General features: G+C 41.3%; 1 protein-coding gene across 4 annotated transcripts in view; it reads right to left on the bottom strand.

Annotated features, from left to right (window-relative positions):
- Positions 1 to 19,563, bottom strand: part of EXOC4 (exocyst complex component 4) — an 871,518-nt gene that overhangs the window by 770,304 nt on the left and 81,651 nt on the right. The gene's annotated exons all lie outside the window — the stretch shown is intronic.

The raw sequence follows: 19,563 nt of genomic DNA, 5'->3' as shown, positions 1-19,563 counted from the left end.
AGATCTTCCATTCACTGGTTCACTCCCCAAATGGCCACAAAGGCTGAAGCCAGGCCAATCTGAAGCCAGCAGCCAGGACCTTCTACCATCTCTCATCAGTGCAGGGGTCCAAGTACTCACGTGGGCCATCCTCTACTGCTTCCTGAGGCCATTAGCAGGGAGCTAGATTGGAAGTGGAGCAATGGGGACTCCAACTGGTGCCCTTATGGGGTGCTGATGCCACAGGCTGAGGCTGAACCTACTACACCATGGCACCATCCCCCAAAAATGTGCTTTTTTAAACTTCCAGCCTTGGGAACATGCAGGTTAACAACAGTGGCTACTTGGGTTCCAGCTCTCAGTATTTCCCCAAAACAATATAAGACAAAAATAAAATAAAATAAAAATAAAATAAACAGAACTACATAAAAACTGTGTCCCTGAGGTAACATGAAAACAAAAAAATGCCCAAAATCCAAAACAACATGCATAATAATAATGGGGGTAAACCACCCAAGCTCTCTTTTTCCTACCCCACAACTGCTAAGTCACAAAGCTTTGTTGTGAGATAAAGTATGAAAATCTATGATAGAGTATGAAAATCTATGATGAACAGAATGAGAGAGAACTTCAGGTTGATCTAAAACCTTTATAAAAAAGAAAATGCCCATCCTAAGCTTCAAGATAGCAAAGAAAAAAAAGGTATCTGAGCAGATCAGAGCACGTTGACTATAGGGACAGGACTTAAAAGTAGAGATAAGCTGAAGGAAGAGGTTTTCAAGCACAGAACTTCTAAGGGACAAGAAAGACAGAAAGAAAAGAAGGAAGAGAAACCCTTTGGCTATCAGAAAAAACAGCAGGAAAAAAAAAAAAAAGGAAAAAATTGGGAGCTCCAGTACAAGAGAGCCAAAGAGAATGCATAACCTTCCTCCACAAAAAAAAAAAAAAAAAAAAAAAAAAAAAAAAAAAAAAAAAAAAAATCCACAAAAGTATCTGGACTTTGCTATACTGTCAGAAGAGGGAGCCAATGAGCTAAAAATCCTAAAAAGCACCCAAGCCATAAAAAGAACAGAAAAATATGAACAGCAGATTCACGTTGAGGTATTACGAAAAAGTCAGAAAATCTGACAGGTGTCAATGGAGGTAAGCCCTCTCCAACCAAATAATGCTGAAACACCAGAAAACAAGGAGGCAATATTCCAAATGGAACTGCCACACTCAATGAAGAATCGGGATGAGAAAAACTGCCATGAGCCAGAACTGGAAAAATTAAGATCAGACATGGACAAAGACAGGAATATGTGAAAAAAGACTAAAACCAGAAAAGAAATTTTAAAAACCAGTATTATCTCACATATAAAAAATAAACTGTAAAATGTCCAAGAGAGAACAGAATCAACTGAATTTTTTTCTAAGAAGTATCGAGGAGGGGTTGGGGTTCTGGCACAGTGGATGAAGCCACCACCTCCAATGCCAGCATCCAGTATAGGTGCTGGTTGGTGTCCGCTGCTCCACTTCTGATCCAGCTCCCTGCCAATGGCCTGGGAACAGCAGCAGCAGCAGATGGCCCAAGTGCTTGGGCTCCTGCAGCCATGTGGGAGACCCAGATGAAAGCTCATGGCTTCATCCTGATCCAGAGTTGGTCACTGAGAGCAACTGGGGAATGAATCAGCGGATGGTAGCACTCACTCACTCGCTCTCTCAAATAAATCTTAAAAAAAAGTACTGAGGAAATCAATGAAACCAAAACAGAAAATACAGAGATAACAAAGATACGGAAAGAAGCAAGATCAAAGATAAAGCAGTGGAAATGGAAGACAAGCAAAGAAACAACAATGTATTGGAGTTAGAAACAAAAATAAATAAATAAATAAATTACAATAGTAAAAAAGGGGCGAGCCTTGTGGCGCAGTGGGTTTGCTGCCAGTTGTAACATCCACGTTCCGTGTCGGAGCACCTGGGAGTCCCAGCTCCTCCACTTCTGATGCAGCTTCCTGCTGACGCGGCTGGCGGGCAGCTGACGATGGCTCAGGCACTTGAGTCTCTGTCCCCCACAGTTGAGACTGTGACGGATTTCAGGCTCCAGACTTCAGCCTGGCCTAGACCTGGCTCTTGGGGGCGAGTGGGGAGCAGAGACAAAGAATGAAGGTACTTCCCCCACTGTCCGCCGCTCTGCCTTTCAAATAAACAAAGAAAATTTTGAAAATATATAAACCAAAAAAAAAAGCCAGGAAATTTTTTTAATTTAATGTACAAAATGAAAAGAACTCATTGGATGCCTGAGAAAATTAACCCAAAATAATGAACCCCAAAAGATCTCCCACATAAAACTGAAATTTCTAAGACTGAAACGATCTTCAAGGCCTATAAGCAAAACGATGACATTAAGGACAAAGAAATCAGACTGGTTATACTTTTCATGTGTAAAACATCTAATGAAGGAGACAAAAAAGGGCTTTTCTTTTAAACTCAGTGAGTAAAAGTATAAACCAAGCAATCTACACCCATTCCAATGACTCTATGTACCAAGACTTCCCAAAGTTAGTTTTGAATATCTGAGCCTTTCTAAGCAAGGTATAGGTGGTGATCTCCATCCCGTGCCTCGAGTTCTTCATTTCTAGAAGCACCTACGTCACGCAAAACTTCAATCTGTTACACTTTTTTCTTATTTATCTTTTGTTACAGGGGATCCCAGCCAGAAACCTAGAGAGAGGTGAGTTAAAGATACTATTTTTTATTTCATACGAAACTAAAATTTTTGTCGAACTTAAAGAGCAAAGAAGGGGCCAGCGCTATGGCATAGTGGGTGACAGATGGTTTGAGACCTGGCTACTCCTCTTCCAATCCAGCTCTCTGGCTATGGACTGGGAAGCAGAAGATGGCCCAAGTCCTTGGGCCCCTGCACCTGTGTGGGAGACCCCGAAGAAGCTCCTGGCTCCTGGCTTCGGATCACCGCAGCTCCAGCCTTTGCAGCCAACTGGGGAGTGAACCAGCGGATGGACGACCTCTCTCTCTCTCTGCCTCTCCTTCTCTCTCTGTGTAACTCTATCAAATAAGTAAATAAATCTTATTTAAAAAAAAAAAAAAAGAGCAAAAAACAAAACCTATGTGAGAGAAACAGAAAGCTAGCAAATGTAATATCTTAAATATTAGGTCAGAATTGAGATAAAATCTATCAGTCATATCAACAATGGATTCAACTCACTATTGACAGAAAAGGATTTTGGATCTGGGTCATAAAGCAAAGTCCAACTAAGTATATGCTATCTACATTGAAAAAAAAAAAAGACTTTAGAAAGGCTAGAATATAGAATGAACAAAGTCAAGCCAGTCAGAAAAGCACTGTCATAACACAGAAGGGCATATTTTAAGAACCGTAAGAATTACTTCACAAACTTGTAACGCTTCTACATATAAACCAAGTAGGACACTAACTACCTGTAGAAAAACTACAAGAGATGTAAAGAGATACAGAGAAAAACACAGTGCTAATAGAAAGCCTGAAGTCAAAAATGAAGGAGACAGAGACCTCAACAACCTGAGTAGTCAGTCTTACAGGTGCATGTCAAACGCTACACTTAGCGGAGAATTCACCTTCTTCTTCTTCTTAGGTACCCATAGGCTTGTCACAAAATCAATCCTATATGAAGTAGCAGAAAATACAGCACATTCCATAATGCAGAAATATTACAACCAGTCCAATTAAAATGAGGAACAGCCAGAAGACATTAAGAAAAAAACAAATACAAAAAGCTGATCATTTTTAAATTTAAAATTATTCTATTAAGAATATAGGAGAGAGGGGGTGGTGAGGGCAAAGCATTTGGCCTAGCAGTGCAGGCATCATTAAGGTACTGTCTTACCCTGTGGGAGTGCCCCTTGAATTAAAAAAAAATAATAATTGAGATGAAAAGGAAATACAACAAGTAAGTGATAATGAAAACTATGTATTAGTGTATATGGGATACAATGAAAGCAGTGATAAGAGAAAAACTCTTATCCCTACCAGTAAAAAAGGATGAAATACATGATTTAAATTATCTCAAAAAAAAAAAAAAAACAACTCCCAAAGATTAACAAATAAGTCCAAAGAAATTACAAAGAAAAAAATAATAAAGATAAAGCAGAAATTAATGAGCTAGAGGATAAGAAAATAGAACTATAAATCAAACCCTGGATATTTCTTGACTAAAAACAAAATGGGGGTTGGCGCTGTGATGAAGTTAACACTCTGGCCTGAAGCGCTGGCATCCCATATGGGCACCAGTTCAAGACCCAGCTGCTCCACTTCCCATCCAGCTCTCTGCTAGGGCCTGGGAAAGCAGTAGATGATGACCCAAGTCCTTGGGCCCCTGCACCCATGTGGTAGACCCGGAGGAGGCTGCTGGCTCCTGGCTTCAGATCAGCACAGCTCTGGCAATTGTGGTCAATTGGAGAGTGAACCATCGGATGAAAGACCTCTCTCTCTCTTTCTGCCTTTCCTCTCTCTGCATAACTCTTTCAAATAAATAAAATCTTTAAAAAAAATGGACATGCTGCAAATTGCTTTAATGAAGAGAAGGAGAGATAACATGAACATTAGAAAGAAATGACAAAAAAAGACAAAAATTTTAAAATCATACAAAAATACTTTGTCGGCATATGTAAAATAAAACTGAAAATCTACATGAAGTGATAATTTTTTAGGGAAATATGGATTTTGAAGTAGATTGCACTAGAGATGCAATGTTTTGAAAGAACAATTTTTATAGAAGAAATAGAGAATTTTATGGGAGGAGGAAAAAGCAGAAATGTATTACCAGACTCAAATGATTTCCCAGGAAATTCCCAAACTTCTAAAACCAGGTAGCCCTATGCTACGTATAGTTCCAGAACACTCAAAGTGAAGAAAAGTACCAGTTTTGTTCATGAATCAAACTATCACACTGAAACCAAAGGCAGGTAAGGTTTAGACTACGCAATATAACTCCTATGAAATCAGTCATTAACATCAACTCAGAAGTCCTAAATAAAATATTAGCAAATGGAATTTACTACCACACGAAGACTGTAACATAACCATGATCAAGAGGGATTTATTCCAGGTACACAAAATTGGTTCAATATCAGGAAATCGATTAACACAGCATGTTAACAACTTTAAAGATGAAACAGTAAAGTAGAAAAAGATGATTTTCACAAAAAAAAGGAACAGATATGAGAAATTATTCAAACTCACTCAAAATCAAGTAATTTGAATTAAATAATAAGGTGTTACTATTTTTAAGCTACCAGACTGACAAAAATTAAGAAGGATGACGGCACATTCTGTTGGCAAGGTTCTGGGGAACAAGTGCTCTCCCAAGTCAGCAGCGTGGGTGCCAACTGGTCCTGCTGTCCTAGAGGAACCTGGCAAGACCTAATACAACTATAGGCAAGTGTACACGAGGACCTTTACTTACACTACATTTCAAAAGGTGACTCAAAGCCAATCAGAGAACTAAATGTAATAAAATCCTTAGAAGTAAACATAGGAAGAAATCTCTACAGTGAATTTGGTGAGGGTTTCCCAAATATGACACCAGAGGCACACGCACCAACAGTAAAAAAATAGACAACTTGGACTACATAGAAATTTTTTATATATATTTTTTGGACAGGCAGAGTGGACAGTGAGAGAGAGAGACAGAGAGAAAGGTCTTCCTTTTCCTCCATTGGTTCACCCAGCAACGGCCGCTGCGCTGTGGCCAGCACACCGCGCTGATCTGAAGCCAGGAGCCAGGTGCTTATCCTGGTCTCCCATGTGGGTGCAGGGCCCAAGCACTTGGGCCATCCTCCACTGCACTCCCAGGCCACAGCAGAGAACTGGCCTGGAAGAGGGGCAACCAGGACAGCATCCGGCGCCCCGACCGGGACGAGAACACGGGGTGCTGGCGCCACAAGCGGAGGATTAGCCTAGTGAGCCACGGCGCCAGCCCTACATCAAAATTTAAAACTTCTGTGTGATAATTACAGAATTAAACCAGTCATATTAAGTAGAACAGACAAAAAAAAATACTATGAGGGATAATGTATTAAGTTGTCCATTAACAGTCACTGGGATTAAACATGACAATAGGTCTGATCTGATTTCATCATCATTTAAAAAAAATCATCTATTATTTTTCACTTTATGTTTCTGTGTGGGAGCAAACTGTTGAAATACTTACTTAAGGTATACTAAGCTGATCTTCTGTATATTAAGATAATCGAAAATGAATCTTGATGTGAATGGAAGGGGAGAGGGAGTGGGAAAGGGAAGGGTTGTGGGTGGGAGGGACGGTATGGGGGGGGAAGCCATTGTAACACATGAGTCGTACTTTGGAAATTTATATTCATTAAATAAAAGATAAAAAAAAATAAAACTTCTGTGCATCAATGGGTACAGAGTAAAAAAGTTATCAATGAAATGGGAGTAAATATTTGAAAATCATGTATCTAAAACATAGTATCCAGAATATATAAAGGACCTCTAACCACAATTTAAAAAAAAAAAAAAAACACTTTAAAATAGGCAAAAGACTTGAATAGACATTTCTCCAAAGGTAGTATACAAATAGCAAACAAGAACATGAAGAAATGCTCAACACATGACCACTCATTAGGGAAACATAAATCAAAACCACAATCCAGGGACCGACACTCTGGCGCAGTGGCTTAAAGCCCTGGCCTGCGGTGCCAGTATCCTATATGGGCGCCAGTTGGAGTCCCTATTGCTCCATTTCCAATCTGGCTCCCTGCTAATGACCTAGGAAAGCAGGAGAGGATGGCCCAGGTGCTTGGGTGCCTGTACCCACGTGGGAGACCCAGAAGAAGCTCTTGGCTCCTGGCCTCAGATCAGCTCAGCTATTGCACTGTGGCCATCTGGGAAGTGAACCAGCATATGGAAGACCTTTGTGTATGTGTGTCTCTACCTCTCTCTGTAACTCTATTTTTCAAATAAAATCTTAAAAAAAATTAGCTATCACACTTAATATACTCATCTTATTTTAAATAAAAATATAATTAAATGTAACCTCACATACAATCAAATGGTTAGTATCAGAGAAACAAACAGAAAATGACAAATATTGTCAAGAATGTGAGGGGAAATGGAAAAAAACAACATGGCATTCCCCCCCCAAAAAAAATTAAAATAGAATTATCAAATGACCCAGCAATTCTACTTTTGGGTATACAATTGAAAGAATCAAAAACAAAACCTCAGAAGAATTCTTTGCACATCCAGGTCCATGACAGAATTATTCAGAATACCTGAGAAGTGAGTGACAACAACTATGTGGCCACTGACAGATGAATGCATAAACAAGATGTGGTACCCAGACAACAGAGTCACAGTCAGCACTGAAAGAAGGAAATGTTTAAACATTCTACAACTTGGATGGACCTCCAAAACATTACAGCAAGGGAAATGGCTTGGTCAGAAAAGAAACTCAATACTGTCGAATTCCACCCACATCAAGTATCTAAAGCAGTCAAATTCGTAGTAACAGGGACGAGCAGAGGAGGAAAATCAGGGTTGTTGTTGAATGCGTGCAGCTTCAATGTGCAAGACAAAAAGTTCTAGAGACCGGCTGCACAAAAGTGGGAATGCATTTGACACCACTGAGCTTGATGCTTAGAAAAGGTTAAGGCGGTAAATTTTATGAGCTTCTTACATAAAAAAAAAAAAGTGTAAGCCATTAAGAAAATCTACATATGGGCTTTGCTTACCTTTTGATTGAGCTATCCCTCTTGGAGAAGTTTACTCTAATGACACAGCATCAGCAATATGAAAATACATATGCCTGTTACGCTCTGCATCATTGCTTACACTGGCGAAAAATACTGAAAACATAAATACTCAGTGTTCAGCTTGTGGCCAACAGACTCAAGAGAACATCACACAGATGATAAAACAAAAAACGAACAAAATGTCCATGAACTAATATGGAGCGATTTCTCCAGGATATATTGTAAAGAGAAAAGAGCAAGATATAAGAAAGAATCTACAGAATTCTACCCTTCTTGGAAGACAGAAACAATGTATGAAATTATAGTTATATATATCTGGCTTGCTTGCCCAAAAGAAAATACAGGCAGGATAGAACAAAAACTCCTAAGCCTGCTTACTTATAGGGGATGAGCAGAAACTGAACAGAAAGATGACTGGGATTAGGATCAAAGAGGGGGGCTGAAGAAGTAACACTTGTCCCAAGTACTTCCTGTATACTTCTGATATTTAGAACGTCATGTTTCATATGTCCTCCACAGTGAATAAATAAAGTCAACATGGAGGTAGGGGAACACACATGAAATGAAAGCAGTAACAAGTGAATCAAACATATTTCAAATAAACAATCAGATTGAATGGACTGGGAGAGAAAAAAAAAGAGAACTGAGTCCTTTGGGATTTCTACCACCTACAATGAGCCTTGTAGGACACAAACGGAACTGTGCATACATACAGTACCAAGTTAATAAACATGTTTTTCTCTGTGTCATAAACTATTTTTCATGGGTTAACAATTCTAACTAAACATTTTTTAAAAGATGAGCAATGTACTTATGGATCTAAACAAAGTGAGAGGTTATCTCAAGTTCACAAATGAGAAGACTCAAAGTATAGAAATTTTTTTAATTGTATAAATTAAATGAGTTTTCAAACTCAAAGATTTTTAAGATTTTATTTACTTGAAAGGCAGACAGACTGACTGAGAGATATCTTCCATCTGCTGATTCACTTCCCAATTGGCCGTAACTGCCTGGGGCTGGGCCAGGGTGAAGCTAGGAGGCTGAAATTCCATCTGGGTGTCCCATATGGGTGGCAGGGGCCAAAGCACTTGGGCCATCTTGTGCTGCTTTCCCAGTCACATTACCAGAGAACTGGATTGGAAGCAGAGCAGCTGGGACTGGAACTACGCTCTGATATGGGATGCTGGCATCGCAGGCGGCAGCTTAACACACTACACCACATTAATAACGAGGTTATTAATGGAACTTGACATCCTGATTCTAAAATGTATATGGAAGAGCAAATGGACAATAACAGCCTAGAAAATTTTGAAGCTGAGCAAGATGGGAACACATTCCTCGCCAGGTATCACAACAAACAATAATGCTACAGATATTAAAAGAGTACAGCATCAGAGCGGGGAGAGATAATAGTTCATTGGAACCAAAGACTACAAAAATCCACATATTATGGACGCATGAGAGAAGGGGCACTAAAAGTCAGTGGGGCTGTTTGTATTTTCTTTGCAACTTTTCCATCACTTGAAAACTATTCTAAGGGGTCAGTGCTGTGGCACAGCAGGTTAAGCCACCATCAGTAGTGCTAGTATCCCATATAGGTACCCATTCAAGTCCTGGCTGTTCTCCTCCAATCCAGCTCCCTGCTAATGGTGCCTGGGAAAGCAGCAGAAGATGGTTCAAATGCTTGGGCCCCTGCAACCAAGTGGGAGACCCAGAGGAAGTTCCTGGCTCCTGGCTTCAGCCTGGCTATTGCAGCCACTTAGGGGATGAACAAAGGATGAAAGATCTCTCTCTCTCCCCTTCTCAAACTATGACTTTCAAATAAATAAATCTTTAAAAAAAAAAAAACTATTCTAAAATAAAAAGTCTACTTAAATTTTTCAGAAGTCAGTGAGGAAAAGATGGATTATTAGTAACTACTAGAATAACTGCTTATGCGTAAGAAAACAAAACTCAGTTCCTGATTAAGCAAAAATTTAAATTCCAAACAGCCTAAGAGCCATGTTTTGAAATAAGCCTGTAAAGTATTAAGACAACGCAAACTTTTTTTGAAAGTGAAGTAGAAAAAGATTTCTTAAAGCAGGTAAATACAAATTACAAAGGAAAATACTGAAAATAAAATCTAAAGCAGGTGTTTGACATAGTGGTTAGGAAACCTCCTAAAGCTGTATAAAAGCCAAGAAAGCAAAGAAAGCAAGACGATACAGAGCAGTTTCAATACAGTAATTACCTTTAGGGTAAAAGACAAGACAGGAATTGAGGCCAGATTCATATATTCAAAAGGAGTTTTAACTATGTTGAATTAAAAAAAAAAGGCATCTGAAGTAACTATGGAAAAATATCAAGAGGTATTAATCTAATGAGAAGTACATTAGTACTTAGGGTGCTAGAAATATTCACCTTCAAAATAAGAACAATGTAATAGTCATATTCTATAATAAGTGCTTTAAATAATTAAACTCTGGCTCTGCTTCATCTTTATATTTAGAAATACTTGGCCTATTAATTCTATTCTTCTATTTTGCCTCCTTTGTGTAGATTTGTCAACAGTGCTTCTGATCAATCATAGAAGTCAACACAGATATGTAGAAAGCACAAAGGCAAGGTGACCGTTTTAGGAACAGCCGACTTAAAATGCCGGGGCAGTCCTTGACCTAAGGACAGCAGTAATTCAAAAGGTGTCATATTGTTTCCAATTATCAGAGCTTTATTACACTACACAGGTTAAGTTCATCACCCCTGATGATAGCATATATAAGTCCTATCACATGTGGAGACAATGCTTTAAATATTCCACCCAAACTTTTTTTTTTAGATCTGTTTATCATCTTCCAATTTATTTGTCTGTTTGAAAGGGAGAGTGACAGAGAGGGAGCTCTTCCATCCCCTGATTAACCTCTCAAATAGCCACAATAGCCAGGGCTGGGCAAGGAGTCCAGAACACCATCTGGGTCTCCCACGTGGGTGGCAGGGGCCCAGGAATTTGGGCCATCTTCCTCTACGTTGGCAGGTGCGTTAGCAGGGAACTGGACTGGAAGCAGAGCAGCCAGCACTTGCACTGGCCCTCCAATATGGGACGCTGGCATCTCAGATGGCAGCTTCACCTACTGTAGCATTCACCATCCATCTGCCACATCATGGGCCCCTCAAACTTCTTTAACTTCATTTTATTTGAGAGGTGCAGAGAAAGAGACCGAGAGATCTCCTGTGACTGACTGACTGAAACAAACACGGCTTCCCAAACTCATGGAGATGCTTCAGCTCTGAAGGCTTATGCCAGTGGTTGATGGATTAAGGGTGGAGGCTTGATCTAATGATGGTGGCTGGAGGGGCCCTCAGAAGAGTTCTTGCACAGAGGTTGGTTATTTGAGGGGTGCTGCCTAACTTCTCTGCTTCCTAGCTCACCACGTGGTTAGTCCTATGTTCGTGCTCAGCCATCGCTAACCTCCACCAGAGCAGAGTAGCAGGGTCGCCTGAGCCTGACCTGCAAAGCAGCAAACAGAAATCCAAACAAACCTCTCCTTATCAAGAAGTTCTTCTCAGGTATTTTAGTAAAAGTAACAAAAAGCTGACTGACACATCTGCCACCCACTGACTCACTCCCCAAATGCAGCAACAGCCAGGGTTGAAGCAGGTTGAAGACAGGGGCCGGGAACATATCCCAGGTCTCCACTATGGGGGGCAGGGACCCAAGTGTTTGTGCCACAACGTGCAGCCTCCCGGGGTGCACATGGACAGGAAGCTGGGTCAGAAGTGGAGCAGCTGAACTCGAGCACAGGCACTCCCATATGGGATGTGGGTGCCCCAAGCAGTGTCTTAACCACTATGCCAACACCTTCCCCAGACCCAAATTCCTTGACATCAACAGTTATCTCAGAGCAAGACTTTGTAAAATAAATGCACATCAAGCAAACAGGAGCAAAAGAAAAAAATCACTTAATCTGTGTTTTTGTTAGGTTTTATTGCTTAACCTATGCTGGTACCAAAGAGAAAAGGAGTCCAGTTTCTTTGTAGTCATATTCCCAGCATTCCCAGCAGGAACGTGAATAAAATCAATAAAGAAGCCACAAATGAAATGCCTTTGTGCCCTGGGAGGAACTGCTTAGTCAAAGCGTTCCAAAGGCAGTGTGCCAAATGAAAGGACACACTGGGCATCCAAAGGCTTAAATCAACATTCCACTACAATTACTGGCTTTTCTCCACACTGTGTCCATCCTTCTACCTAACTTACAGTTGAATTACTCCATCTAAAGTAGACATTAGTTTCCCTGTACATGACAAAATACTAGGACTGGTGAGGATAATAAAAGAGAGGTTTGCAAAATACATCCCCTACAAATTCAAACTGATACTAGCATGAAGCCAGGCTCCAACAATTACCACTTTAGTTGAACCTGCCCACTCACTCAGCCTCTCTGGATTCAGTTCTCACATCTACAAAGTGATTTTCAAAGTGAAATCTGATTTTCTAGAGAATAAGCAGTTTCTTAGATATTGACTAGCATAGGTTTCCCCTATACAAACTTACTGTTCATATTTTTGCCTATTATTCCATTAGTTTTTTATTGATTTATGGAGGTTCTTTATATATTAAAAACACTTAACTTCTATCAAACGACAATCTCTCTATTACATGGATTTTTCTGCGAATTGCCTGCCCACGATTTGTCCAGTTTTTATTATGCCATTTATTTGCTTCATTAATATGCAAAGAAGTGGATGCGAATCATTTTTCTATTAATGGGTTAACTGCTTCTGTCAATCTGTGCTTTGGCTTTGCCTATTACACATGAGTGTTTTATTTTTTAATCAGATGATGCACATATATACATAATTCTATACAACATTTATGAAACCTTAAACAGTTGCTCATCCACATGTATAATGGTCATAAATACAATCAACTCAACAGTAATGACAACAGTGCCTGTCCCACCTACCCCACAAGACTACTGCATCAGTTAAAAGATACCAGGCATTTTGCAACCTGTAACTTAGGAGCTATGAGAGGAAAATCTCACAAAGTAGCCACTCAAGTCTGCCTCTAAATAAGACATCTGAAAAATGGCTCATTCACAGGCAATCAAAATTCTCATTTAATTAATAACAACCCGAAAGTTCTCAGGAATCACCTCCAACCTTAATTTATGGCACCCCAATGGGATATCCATTCCACCCAGGGATTCCCGACTGGAACTTACTCTATAAAAGTGTCAAATCTAATGGATTACACCCTCTGTCCTACTGTTCCACAAGATGAGAGGAGCGCTTTAAGAGCATATGTTAAATTCCCTGCTGCATGAGAGCCTATGGTAAATTCCCTGCTGAAACAACTATTAGTTTCCAGTCGGACTTGCAGAGCACTTCACAAATAGGCTCTTAGGACTCACTGTTCATTATTAAGATTAAGACAAAATTTCTGCTCTTTATTACACTTCGCCAACCCCATACTTGTATATGTACTTAGGAACATTTTATGCCATGCTCTACATAATTTACATCTTCCTCACTTACACAATCCCCTTTAATAATGTGATCCAGATTAATTTAGTCCTAAAGGCGAGAACTGCAAGGACGTAAAAAGACTTTACTGCATAATTGCAAGAAAGTCAAATTTTTTACACGTCATCTCCTAAAGATAACAAGTCAGAAAATAGGCATTGGAGAGCGCAGTAAGCAGAATAATGGCTCCCCAAAGATACACATGTCCTAATCCCCAGAATGTATGAGCATAATACCCTATATGGCAAGGACCCCAAGCTGGAGGGCCTATCCTGAATTATCTACGTGAATTATCTCATCTTAAGAGTCCTTAAAGGGTAATTGAAAATGAAACTCGATGAAGGGCGGGATGGGAGAGGGAGGGGGAGGGGGAGGGCCACAACAATACAAAAGTTGCACTTTATAAATTCACATTTATTAAATAAAAAAAAAAAAGAGTCCTTAAAGAAGCAGAACAGTGGGAGTGGGCTGGATATGCAATGTGAGAAGGATGTGACCCCATTTGCTGGATTCGAAGCTGGAGGAAGACGGCCATGAGCCCAACAGGGTGGTAACCTCAAGTACCTGGAAAAGGCAAGAAAACAGATTTTTCCTCTAGCAGAGGAGGGGAACATCCAGCCTGTGGGCCATCCAAGGCTGGGGAAACCATGTGGCCTGGACCTGCCACGGCCACTGCAGGTGGCACTCAAAATTCAGTAAATCCACAGCGGGCTAATTACTAAGCTGCTAATTTTGTATGGCCCATGAATGATGTTATAAATATCCAAAAGGAAAAATACATTAACTGAGCTAATTCCAAGATGGCGGAATATGGAGCAGGCTTACTGCTCTAGTCTAGGGAAAGATGGTTGCAAAACAGTGGAGGGACTGCAACCTCAGGAGAGTTAGGGAGAAAACTGCAGTGGAAAGATCACGCAAGTTAGAGGGATGCTGTGGACCTACATGGAGGGTGTGGACGCACGGCATGAACACAGACACAGTGCAGGACCCCAGCGGCCAGAAACTCAGCACCAGTTACGGAGAGTAAGCAGAGACCAGATGCATCAGCCCAAGCAACAGGCAATAAAGCCGTGGGGAGGGCATGGGATGGGTCGGGCTAGGAGCCCTGCGGGGGACAGTGTACCTACCAACCTAGAGGGGAAACAGGGGCATGGTTCTCTCTCTCCGACCACCTGCCAATGGTGTTCTGTAACTAGCTGAGAGAGGCTGGGCACCATCTGGAATTATGTAACAGCTACTGTTGTCATGTGCCAGCTTGTGTCATGTGCCCGAGTCTGGCTGGGAGAAGGGACAGGGCCTAGATTCCTGTGACTGTGGGAGCCTTGTGTGCTGGGACTGTGGAAACACTGTGGCTGCATGGGAGGATGCAGGGTGTGGCTGGGTCTCTGGGCAGTCACTGTGCATGGCTCTGCAAGCATAGGGCTCCCTGATTCCCTGGTGAGGGTCATTGCTGTGGGATCCGTGTTCACACCAAGGACTGCACGGATCCTTTGTGTGGTTCTTGTGGCATCTCGGGTGATATTCTGTGATCTGGACTCACTGGGGCTAATACCCAAGCATGAGTTGCCTTGGAGTGAGACTATGCCAACAGAGCTGATCAAACCCTCCCCTCTGATTTAAAAAAAAAAAAAAAAAAAAAAAAAAAAAAGAGGAGATTTGCCATGCCCATGGTGGATGTTACTCTGGACACGCCCCTCACCCTACAGCACTGAACAGAGCTCCCTAAACACACCTCTGGGTATTCACTTAAAGAGCAGACACTCCATTAAGCTACAGAGGAACAGTCCAAAGATAAAAACCGAGGAGGGACAAAAACAACCAACAAGCATCTCTACAAATGCCTAAAAATAAATGCAGAAATTCAAAAACCAAGAAGGAAGACAACATGGCACCTTTAAAGGAATATAACATTTCAATACTAGAATGTGAAGATGAAGACTGAAGAAATGCCAGAAATGGAATTCAAAAAATCAACTGTAGGATTACTTATAAGTAATCAGAAGCAAATCCATGAATTAAAGATATCCATATATGACACGAATGATCATTTTTCCTATGAAAAAAGACAAATCAAAATGAAATATTAGAAAGGAAGAATTCAATAGAACAAATAAAAACTGTGGTGGAAGGCCTTAATGACAGACTCAGTGAGGCAGAATAAAGTATTTCCAAGTTTTCCAGCTGAAAAGCCCATGAGAATATTTCAGGCATGGAAAGCCAAGACACTCTGGCAAAAAAAAAAAAAACACCAAAAACCAGACCTAAATGCTAAATGAAAGATCTCTGCAAATGAGATCCCAGTGGAAAGAACAGGCCATCAAAGAAGGAGGTACCTTTCTCTGAAGGGAGGAGAGAACTTCCACTTTGACTATGACCTTAGCTAAATATGATAAGAGTCGGTGAACTCAAAAGGCTTCCATAGCCTTGGCAACTCATGACTGGAGCCTAGGGAGATTACTGATGCCATAAACAAGAGTGTCAAATTGTTAAGTCAACACCAGGAGTCACTGTGCACTTACTCCTCATGTATGATCTCTGTCCTTAATGTGCTGTACATTGTGATTTAATGCTATGACTAGAACTCAAACAGTATTTTTCACTTTGTGTTTCTATGTGGGTGCAAACTGTTGAAATCTTTACTTAATATACACTAAACTGGGTCGGCGCCGCGGCTCACTAGGCCAATCCTCCGCCTTCGGCACTGGCACAGCAGGTTCTAGTCCTGGTAGGGGCGCCAGATTCTGTCCCGGTTGCCCTTCTTCCAGGCCAGCTCTCTGCTGTGGCCCGGGAGTGCAGTGGGGGATGGCCCAAGTGCTTGGGCCCTGCACCCCATGGGAGACCAGGAGAAGTACCTGGCTCCTGCCATCGGATCAGCGCGGTGCGCCGGCTGCAGTACACTGGCCGTGGCGGCCATTGGAGGGTGAACCAACGGCAAAGGAAGACCTTTCTCTCTGTCTCTCTCTCTCACTGTCCACTCTGCCTGTCAAAAAATTATATATATATATACACACTAAACTGATTTTCTGTATATAAGAGAAATGAAAATGAATCTTGATGTGAATGGAAGGGGAGAGGGAGCGGGAAAGGGGAGGGTTGCGGGTGGGAGGGAAGTTGTGGGGGGGAAGCCATTGTAATCCATAAGCTATATTTTGGAAATTTATATTAAATAAAAGTTTAAAAAAAAAGAATATCCAAGTTAGAAGACAATTCTCTGGAAATTTTACAGTCAAACCAAAAAAAAAAAAGAAGAAGAAAAAGAAGAAGAAGAACAAAGTAACTCGTAACTCAAAGCTAATCTCTAGAAGTGAAACTGGCACTTTGAGATGTGATGACTTTGAACAGCCCTTGTCTCAACTGTTGAGGAACAGTTGTTTTTCATACAATTTTTTGAACTCTGTACTTAGTATAGGGTTAATCTTACATGTATAGTTAACTGAAAATAGATCTTAGTAAAAGTAAGAATGGGAATAAATAGCAGAGGGAGGAGGAAGAAGGGTGGGAGTGCAGGTGAGAGGGAGGGTAGGGCGGGAAGAATCACTGCATTCCTAAATTTGTATATAGGAAATGCATTCAGTTTGTGTACCTGAAATAAAATGTTTCCAGGGGAAACAAACTCATGCTGAAGAAAGCTCGAACCTAAAAGATCTGGAAGTCAACTACTGCTTTGGAAATTAAAGTAAAATATGTGAACTGATTTTTCTATAGTCCTACTGCATGGCAGCATAAACAAATACATACATACATACCCAGATGACCCTCAGCACAGCAAAGGTTCCCTACCCCCCCGCAAACCTCCAGAACGCAACCTAGCCTTGCTAACACCTTGATTTTAGCCCAGTGAGATTCGTGTTCAACTTCTAACCTACAAAACTGTACAATAATGAATTTATGTTGTATAAGCCACTCAGTTTATGTAAATAGAAAATTATGCACTGTAACAGAGCTATCTTATTTTCAGCAAAAACAAACTATTGAGACTACTCTGGAATCTGACTCCTGAGCCAACAACACAATTTTGCTCCTTGTCAGCTGTTGAAATATAAACCAATTATTAATCTCCTTGTGCCTCAGTTTTCTCGTCCTCAAAATAGGGCTACTACTAGCGGCAGTGCAGTAGCACTGCAAGTGAAACACTCAGCAAAGGGAAGAGGCAACCGACAGAATGGGAGAAAATATTTGCAAACTGTGCAACTGATAAAGACTTAATTTCCAGAATCTATAAAGAGCTCAAGAAACTCAACAACAACAAAACAAACAACCCAGTGAAGAAATGGGCAAAGGACCTGAAAAGAGATTTTTGGGAGGAAATTCAAATGGGCAACAGACAAATGAAAAAATGCTCAGGATCACTAGCCTTCAGGGAAATGCAAATCAAAACCACAATGAGGTTTCACTTCACTCCCATTAGAATGGCTCTCCTACAGAAATCAACAAACAACAAATGTGGGCAAGGATGTAGGGACAAGTGTTCTCTAATCCACTGTGGAACACAGTATGGAGAGAGTTCAGAAATCCGAAAACAGACCTACCATATGATCCAGTCATCCCACTCCTGGGAATTTACCCAAAGGAAATGAAACCAGTATATGAAAGTGCTATCTGAACCTCCATGTTCATTGCAGCTCAATTTATAACAGCTAACAAATAGAATCATCCAAATGTCCATCAACTGAAGACTGGACAAAATTATGGTGTATATATACACTATGCAATAATATATAGCAGTTAAAAATGAAATCGTGTTGTTTGCAACTAGATGGATCCAACTAGAAACCATCACTCTTAGTGAAATAAGCCAGTCCCAAAAAGACAAATACTGTATGTTCTCTCTGATCTGTGGTAACTAACAGAGCACCTATAGGTAACCTTAGGAGGAAAATGACATTTTGTTTTATTTTATTTTATTTTATTTTTGACAGGCAGAGTGGACAGTGAGAGAGAGAGACAGAGAGAAAGGTCTTCCTTTTGCCGTTGGTTCACCCTCCAATGGCCGCCGCGGCCGGCACGCTGCAGCCGGCGCACCGCGCTGATCCGAAGCCAGAAGCCAGGTGCTTCTCCTGGTCTCCCATGGGGTGCAGGGCCAAAGCACTTGGGCCATCCTCCACTGCACTCCCGGGCCACAGCAGAGAGCTGGCCTGGAAGAGGGGCAACAGGGACAGAATCCGGCGCCTGGACTGGGACTAGAACCCGGGGTGCCAGCGCCGAAGGCGGAGGATTAGCCTAGTGAGCCGTGGCGCGGGCGAAAATGACATTTTGTGATGCAATGATTTTGAACAGCCTTTGTCTTGACTGTCGAAGTACAACGCTTTGTTTTTTTCCTTTCTTCTTCATACTTCTTATTGAACTCTCTACTTAGTGTAGAGTTAATCTTATGAGTAAAAAGTTAACTGAAAGTAGATCTGTGTAAAAACTAAGAATGAGAATGGGAGAGGGAGAAGGAAGAAGGATAGGAGTATGGATGAGAAGGAGGAGGGAAGAATCACTGTGTCCTCAAATTTGTATATAGGAAACGCATGAAGTTTGTATTTCTTAAATAAAATTAAAATAAAAACCTTTCAGTTAATTATACAAAATGTACTGACTGAATTCAAAGTATTTTCTACCTTCTTAACCTCTTTATTATTTCAAAAGCCATAGAACTAAAAGAACTGCAAGACCAAAACATTGCTGAAAAGACAACCGTTGTAGACATTACTGCTTTTTCCTAAGACACAGAGGACCTTGGCTCTCACACCAAGGCCCCTGCAAGGTATCTCCAAGGCGCCCCGTCCACTTCTCCCCAGTGCAGAGCTGTAAAGGCAAACTCCCTGCAGAGCGTAGAAGTCCTGGGAGCCAGCTGGGCTGAACCCTCTGAAGGGGCCAATCCGTGCCTCCTCAGAGGGTTCCTCTAATCCCTGCACATGGCCTGAAAGCAGATCCTCTGCCTCCAACCTTAAACACGGTGCTAAGTGGCTCCTTTGTCCTGGTCAACAGGATACCAGGCAGCCTTGAAGAAGAAAAAACGACTGTGGATATTCCCTCCCAGCACGTTATTCATGTGTGCAGCTTTTACACACATGTGTCCACATGCGTGTGCCCACACACACGCAGGCATATTTGGGAGTGGAGAGACAGAGGGACTCAGGGCTCAGCACCAGAGTCACACCCTCAACAGCTCTCAAGCAGCCCAAGGATTGGGCACAGCAATTAAACCACTGCTTGGAACGCCAGCAACCCAAGTTCAAGTCTCCACCCTGCTTCCTCTCCAGCATCCTGATGCTGCACATCCCAGGAGGCATCAGGTGATGGCTCAAGTAGCTGGGTCCCTGCCACCCTCACAGAACACCTGGA

This window comes from Oryctolagus cuniculus, chromosome 3, assembly GCF_964237555.1.
Source record: "Oryctolagus cuniculus chromosome 3, mOryCun1.1, whole genome shotgun sequence".
NCBI classification, from domain to species: domain Eukaryota; kingdom Metazoa; phylum Chordata; class Mammalia; order Lagomorpha; family Leporidae; genus Oryctolagus; species Oryctolagus cuniculus.
The sequence above is the reverse complement of the archived record's forward strand: the minus strand, read 5'-3'. Positions and strand labels throughout refer to the sequence as shown.